We start from the raw sequence: 7,891 nt of genomic DNA, 5'->3' as shown, positions 1-7,891 counted from the left end.
CACAGGTCTGAGTTGGTGTTTCACGTGAGGTCACAGTGGCTCCTGGTGGGCTGTTAGAAGTATGAAGTCTGCATCTGCTGTGGGTTGAACTGTGTCCCCTGGAAAGAGAGGTTTAGTCTTAACCCCGATACCTGCCAATGTGGACGGAGGGTCTTTGCCAACGGCGTCAGGTTGAGGGTGGACTGGGGTGGAGTGGGTCCTAGTCCATTGACGGGCACCCTTACCTTAGAGTGAAATTTGGACCCACAGACACAGGACACATGTCCTTGGCCACGTGACAACGGAGGCAGAGATTGGAGCGAAGGATCTGCAAGTCACGGAATGCCAAGGCCTGCCGGCTGCCTCCCCAGCAGCAGGAGAGGCCGCAGGGCTCCTCCCCGAGCGCCTGGAGGGACAATGGCCTTCCCAAGCCTGGAGCCCAGGCGCCCGCGGGCAGCTGTGAGGAAGCGCCTTTCTGTGTTGAAAGCCTCCTCTTCGTGGTCCTTTGTCACGGCGGCCCCGGGAAACCGATCCGCCGTCCCTGGTGTCCGTGGCTCCTGTCTGAGCCAGGTGTCCTCACACAAGTCTGTACACGGTGAACTCTCTTAAAAGTCCCGGCGGAGCGGGTGGAAGCGAGGAAGGAGCTGCTCGGCCAGTGCTCGGCCTCGGCGGGTTCCTTCCCTGGCGGCCAGAAAGAAGGCTGGGCCGGCGAGAGGTTTTCTTGCAGTAAAGAATGAGATGAGGAGGTGGGAGTGGAGTCACAGGAGATTGCGAATTTTACTCTCTTTGCTACCGTCTGGTTTACATCTTTACAATGAGAACGTAATAGCGCAGTTACTTTCGGTGATAAAAAAAAAAAAAATAACGCAAGCCCGGTCAGTGTGGCTCAGTGATTGAGCGTTGGCCTATGAAGCAGGCGGTCATGGTTCCTTTCTGGTCAGGACACATGCCCATCCCCAGTGTGGGCTCCATCCCCAGTGTGGGGCGTGCAGGAGGCAGCCAACCAATGATTCTCTCTCATCATTGATGTTTCTCTCTCCCCCTCTCCTTTCCTCTGAAATCAATAAAAACATGTATGTTTTAAAGTGACACAAGAAAGTCTTAAAAAGAAAAAAAGTAGCTCCATCCAGGTAAGCTGGGGCATGGGACAGGGTGGGCAACCTCCCTTCTCAGCAGGGGCGCTAGGGGAGGCCTGTCCTCGGGGGCCAAGGTGCTGGAGCTGAGGACTGAGACTCCGGACCAGAGAGCTTACCGCTTTCACTGGTTCTGAACTGGAGAGAAACAGCCCAGAAGGGAAAAGGAGAAAAACAAAAGCGGGTTTTGCTGGTGCCGAGGCCGTGTTGGCTGCAGTGACGTTCCCCTCTCGCAGCACAGCCTCTGCTTTGACCTCCCAGCTGGGCTTCTCAGCAGCACCTGGTGTTCGGGCGCCTGCCAGTCTCCTTCCCCGTTTTGTGCGAACGGGGACAGAGACGATAGCTTAGCTTTGCGTGACACCCCATCCAGGTAAGCTGGGGCATGGAACAGGGTGGGCAACATCCCTTCTCAGCAGGGGCGCTAGGGGAGGCCTGTCCTCGGGGGCCAAGGTGCTGGAGCTGAGGGCTGAGACTCCGGACCAGAGAGCTTACCGCTTTCACTGGTTCTGAACTGGAGAGAAACAGCCCAGAAGGGAAAAGGAGAAAAACAAAAGCGGGTTTTGCTGGTGCCGAGGCCGTGTTGGCTGGAGTGACGTTCCCCTCCTCGCAGCACAGCCTCTGCTTTGACCTCCCTGCTGGGCTTCTCAGCAGCACCTGGCGTTCGGGCGCCTGCCAGTCTCCTTCCCCGTTTTGGGCGAACGGGGACAGAGACGATAGCTTAGCTTTGCGTGACACCCCAGCCGCGTCTCTGAAACATGTCACTGGTGCTCAACACACGCTTGTTCCAAGAGCCTCTACAGTGGTTGAGTTAAAGTCCTGGGTGCAGGAGTGTGAAAGTCTTTATCCTCCGTTAAGATGGAATTTGCGTTTTATCTCATTATAAATTTTTTGAAATTTGAGAAAGGGTGAAATGTGAAGAGCACGGTAATAGGTAGACTGAAAACCACTTTCAGAACAGAAAGTGGAAAATTTGGGTAAGTGTATCAGTCAGAAGCAGAACACACAAGGGGTGTGTGTGTGTGTGTGTGTGTGTGTGTGGTGTGTGTGTGTGTGTGTGTGTGGTGTGTGTGTGTGTGTGTGTGTGGTGTGTGTGTGTGTGTGTGTGTGGTGTGTGTGTGTGTGTGTGTGTGGTGTGTGTGTGTGTGTGTGTGTGGTGTGTGTGTGTGTGTGTGTGTGGTGTGTGTGTGTGTGTGTGTGTGGTGTGTGTGTGTGTGTGTGTGTGGTGTGTGTGTGTGTGTGTGTGTGGTGTGTGTGTGTGTGTGTGTGTGGTGTGTGTGTGTGTGTGTGTGTGGTGTGTGTGTGTGTGTGTGTGTGGTGTGTGTGTGTGTGTGTGTGTGGTGTGTGTGTGTGTGTGTGTGTGGTGTGTGTGTGTGTGTGTGTGTGGTGTGTGTGTGTGTGTGTGTGTGGTGTGTGTGTGTGTGTGTGTGTGGTGTGTGTGTGTGTGTGTGTGTGGTGTGTGTGTGTGTGTGTGTGTGGTGTGTGTGTGTGGGTGTGTGGGTGTGTGTGTGGGTGTGTGTGTGTGTGTGTGTGTGTGGAGGGAGGCAGAGAGTGAGAGCTTTATTTTAAGGAACGTACTCACACGAGTCTGGTGATGTGGCAAGTCCAAGTTCTGCAGGTTAGGCAAAGTGGAGACTCAGAAGTTCCATTTTGGGTCCAAAAGCCGTCTTCTGGCAAAACCCCTTCTTGTCAGGCACGTCAGTCTTTGTCTTATGTGGCCTTCAGCTGCGTGGGTGAGGCCCAGCCACACGATGGAGGGCCATCTGCTCTCCTCAAACCGAAGAAGAATGTTTGACTAAATGTCTGGGCACTTTGGGCCAATCAAGTCGACCCACAAAATGAACCATCCCCGTAACTGTCTGGATCCCCCTTTACCAATGGATGTGCCCCTGAGAGGCAGGGCAGTTCCCCGCAGCGCTGGGCTGTCCCGCACATGCTGGATGTTTAACACCCTGAAGCCCTGTCCAGTCAACAACCAGGGTGTCCCTATCACTGTAACAACAAGAGCTGTGCCCACACATTCCTGAACGCCCTCTCGGGGCCGGTTTTGCCCAGGATGAGAAAACACCGAACCGGCTTGACTGACTGTGGAAACGTTGCCAAATGTTGGCTACGTCCAAATGAATGGTGGTCTTCTCGCCATTCGCACGTCACATGCTTGGGGGGGGGGGGGGGGGGGTGGAGAGCAACCTTTCCCTGGAAAGGGCCAAATAGTAAATATTTTGGCCTTGAGTCTCTGTCGGAACCACTGAGCTCTGCAGTGATGGGGCAAAACCAGCCTTCGTTACTACACAAATGAATAGATGCGGCTGAGTTCCAATGAGACTTTATTTATGGACACAAATTCAAATTCCATATACTTTTTCACGTGTCGTAAAATATTACTCCTTTTGATTTTTTCAAATATTTAAAATATAAAACCATCCTGAGCCTGCAGACCCTCTAAATTGAACTCTCTTACTTTTCATCCCCCGCAAACTCGCTGCATGTTCAGCTAATAACTGAACAAAAAGGCTTGAATCAATGTTCACTGAATTGAACCAAATGGGGATTTGAACAAACACAGTAATTTTTTTTTTATCAGCAAAAACTTCTTGGAATTTGAATCTTATAGAAACCCCGTTTGGAACAAATGGTGTTTTATTGGTAAGATTTTATGTTGCGGGTTCAAATGGGTAACATTTGTGAGTTTTGATGAATATAAAAATCAAGGGAAGGGCCAGATGGCTGTGTCGAGACGCTCTTTGATTAAACTGTCCAGATGCTTTGAACGAGGAGAGAGAAGGAAGTTTCTGTTCCAAAGCAGAGCCACTGACGTATGCAGGGTGATTTATATCCTTATTCATAAATATCAAAGTCAGACAAGGAGCATAAAAAACTTCCAGTAAATGACAAATACATCATCATGACCGAGCGTGTCACAAGGTATCTTTAAACAACGGGATCTCGGGGCTGTGACAGGAGCAGGTTACAGCTATTCTCCCACAGGTTTGTGGGAGTGGGGAAAGCAAACCTGAATTTTTAAAAGAGCCGTGCAGGAGACAAACTTCCTAACCACGGGCATATCTGCAAAAAAAAAAAAATGCAAACTGAGGGAGCTGCCGGAGAAGCCTGATTCCCAGGTGGGCACGAAGGGAAAGCAAGAGGAAGCCCAACGTAACACGCAGATGGTCTCCATGGGAGAGCGCTGACTGTGTTTTTGAGCATCTGAATGTTTATATTTTATTACAGCTTTTTAAACATTTAGAATGTTCAGATTTTAAAGATGCGGTAAAATGCATGTAACATAAAATTGCCATTCTTACCATTTTTAGTGTAGAATTCGGTGACGTTAAGTACATTCGGATTGCTGTACTTTTTCATCATCCCAAATATTAAGAAATAGCTCCCTAGTCCTCCCTTTCCAACCCCTGACAACCACCACCCTACTTCCTGTCTCCACGAACTTGACTATTCTGGGTAGCTCGCCTGAGTGGAATAATTCAGTATTTGTCCTTTCACGACTGGCTAACGTTAAGTAACTCAGCATGCTTCCAAGGGTCAGCCATGTAGTTGTATCTATCAGAACTGCCCTCCTTTTGAGCCTCACTAACATTCCAGTGGGTGTGTGGGCCACACTGTTTACCCATCACCCATCAGTGGACATTTTTCTATCTTATGGCTACAGTGAGTAAGTGCTGCTATGAACATTGATGTTCAAGGATACGAGTCCCTCCTTTCAGTTCTTCGGGGCATATATTGAGGAGCGGAATTGCTAGATCTTACAGTATTTCGGTGTTGAATTTTTCTGAGGACTCTCCATACTGTTTTCCACAGTGGCAGTGCCTACCAGCAGTGCCCACGGTGTTCCAACTTCCCCACATCCTCACCAACAACTGCGTGTTGTCTTTGTTCGCTTGTTTCATACAATAACCATCCTCATGGGTGTGACTCGGGAAACATTTTTAATGAGGTTTGAGTTGAATATGTTTAGTCACGGAAGCACCTTCACATCACTTTTCCACAGATCAGTCTGAAAGCTGGGCTGGGTTTCTTACCCCCAGCCCCAGAGTGTGTGATTTAGGAGTAAACCTTCCTTGGCTCGGCTCCAAGAAGTGAGAGGGGGACTGACTTCAAGCTGGAGGTGAGACCAGGAGAGGAAGCCATATCTCCCCTCACGGACTGGTGTTCAGAGCCCACGAGGGAACCAGCCACCCGCAGTTCACATAAGAAATCATCCCAGCCCCGCCTTTCCCTCTCTCTGAGCAAAACTGGGTTCTGAAGACAAGAAGAGGGGGGCGGGCGGGTTGCAGAGTTTGTGAGGTCACACACTCACCTTGGGGGTCACCCTTCGTCTCTCTCACGCACTTGCTTTGTTGTTATACTTTTCACTCTTTTCCTTTTTTACATAAGAAACATAAATACTTTCCTGTCCTAAGTAATTTCTTCAACACAGAAGTGTGTGGAGTAAAACTATGGAGGTGCCCTTCACTGCCCTCCCAGAAGGAGACTGTGTCTCTCTCAGCCTGTCCCCTCCGGCCTTCGCGCATGTGCACATGGTCACACACACGGGCGCTTTGCTTCCGTTTTCACACAGGGGGGAGCTTGTCCTGCTCTGAGCACGTCCCACTCTGCTCTCAGTACTCACAGACCCACTTCATTTACTGTAACGACTGAGTGCTACCCACTGGGTGGGGAGCCCATTCCTCTGCAGCCCCGCGAGCTTCTCAGTCCCCTGCCTTCTCCCCGGCTGGTTGTAAACATCCTGAGGGCACAGCTTTCCATCTCCAAACACTTGATACACATTTTCCTCCAAAGTGAAAGCCAATGCATGGTTACTGACCGGAAGAGTCTCTCCCCGTCCCACATGGATGCTGTCTCAGCGCTCCCGACCGCCGGGGCGGAGCCCTTCTCCGAGTGAGGAGGGACCCGGCACCACAGTCCATCAGTGTGTCGCTCTTTTGTCTATCGACACCGTGACGCGTCAATCTGCTAGCCAGGGCGAGCTGCCCAGTTCCCACTGTTCCCTTGGCAATGTTTTCTAGGTTCGGGGTGGTGCCCGGCCTCAGTCCCCCAGAACAAGTAGCCCGAGAGCTTGGGATACTCGCAGTCACGCATTATCTCATTGTCTGGCCCACCTGGGAGCACGGGGCCGCGATAGTAGCAGCCTGTGCGTCCTGCAGAACCATTGTAAGGGCTACTAATGGTGTTCACAGACCGCGGAGCTGGAACAGCCACCCGTATGCCTACACACACGCTATTAATAACCCTCTCCAGGCTTCCTGAGGCAGCCAAACCTACATAAAACAGAGTACAACTGAGCCCCTTCTAGACCCTCTGGTGGGGAGAAATTACTTCAATATGCGGCTATCACCTCAAAACAGACAACCAGACCCGGGGCAGTCACCCTGTAAGCAGATGCCGGTGTTCGGACCTGTTGATAGCGTCAATGAATGTCATCTCGGGCCTTGGTGGGCTCCTTGTACTTCTGAATCTGCCCGGCTTCCTGCAGTAGCCGGAAAATTCCCATTGTGCGGGAGCAAGGAAGGCAACACCTGCCTCCCAGATGCGCTCTCTGCGCTGGGGACGACTTCAAATTGTGGACCTCGACAGGCAACCTGGGTCGATGAAAGGGAATCAAGCGGTAGGAATGAGACTGGAATTAGTTTGTGTCCCTCGGCTGATAACACGCAAGGGGAAACATTCTGCTCAATCGATTTAATTAATATTGATTATGGAAACTCTGGTCCCTGCCACTAAGGAGTCTACAGGCGAATTGGGGAAGTAGGGTGCCCACCTATGAAAAATTGGACGATATGCAATGAAGCCCAGGTCAATGCCTATTGCGGGTTGAGAGGGAAAATCCTTTGCGGTAGGAGGCTGTGCTTCCGAACAGGGGTGGTCATCACCTTGATCCAGGCCGAAGGGACCGGGCCTGGCAGAGCTGCTCGCTGGTGGGAGACACGAGCAGTTCTCTCTGGGGACCAGCCTGCACCTCTTTGCTGTCCTGCAGGCCTGTATAATGTCTTCCTCTGTCGGGGTCGGAAGGTTCCCAGTCTGCCTCCCTCTGTTTCTACCACCCTCCTTACCTTGAAAGAGCCATGACCTTTAACGACCTTGGTTACCCTTCTTCCTACCCCCTAAACCCACTACCTCACCCTATTTTTGTTGTTTTGTTGTTTTATTTCAGAGAGAGGAAGGGAGAGGGAGAGAGGGGCAGAAGCAGCAATGATGAGAGAGAATCTTCAATCAGCTGCCTCCTGCACGCCCCACACTGGGGATCCAGCCCCCAAACCTGGCATGTGCCCTGACAGGTATCGAACCCTGACCTCCTGGTTCATGGGTTCATGCTCAACCACTGAGCCACACTGGCCAGCCCTCACCCTGCTTTGTTGAGAAAATATTGCTGGCAGATGAAAAAGATAGAATCGGGAGAAAACCTAGAATACCTCCTGTCAACAACAGTTAAGAGGGTTTATATAAATAGGTCGGAGCACACCTCAAGGGGCCGGCGGGGGTTTCCCGTGCAGGCTCCACCCCATGCGCTGGCCCTGGGGTCCCCAGCACCCCTGTGGGTGTTCCTGTAGACAAATACTTTTTCAGGCCAACCTTGGGTTTTATATATATACTAGAGGCCCGGTGCACAAAATTTGTGCAAGGAGCTCGGCCCTCGCAGCCCTGGCTGCCCCGGCTGGCCCTCGCAGCCCCGGCCGGCCCTTGTAGCCCCAGCTTCATCCAGAAGGTCATCTGGACAGCTGTTCGGTCTAATTAGCATATTAGCTCTTTATTATATAGGATACTAG

The 7,891-nt window shown here is 51.5% G+C and overlaps 1 protein-coding gene across 1 annotated transcript in view; it reads left to right on the top strand.

The window, feature by feature from the left end:
• Positions 1-7,891, top strand: part of CLDN14 (claudin 14) — a gene marked incomplete at its 3' end in the record, with an annotated part of 83,338 nt that overhangs the window by 46,017 nt on the left and 29,430 nt on the right. The window lies entirely within an intron of this gene.

Source organism: Myotis brandtii, unplaced genomic scaffold (assembly GCF_000412655.1).
Source record: "Myotis brandtii unplaced genomic scaffold, ASM41265v1 scaffold147, whole genome shotgun sequence".
In the NCBI taxonomy this organism is placed as follows: Eukaryota; Metazoa; Chordata; class Mammalia; order Chiroptera; family Vespertilionidae; genus Myotis; species Myotis brandtii.
This window is presented reverse-complemented; position numbering and strand designations above follow the sequence as displayed.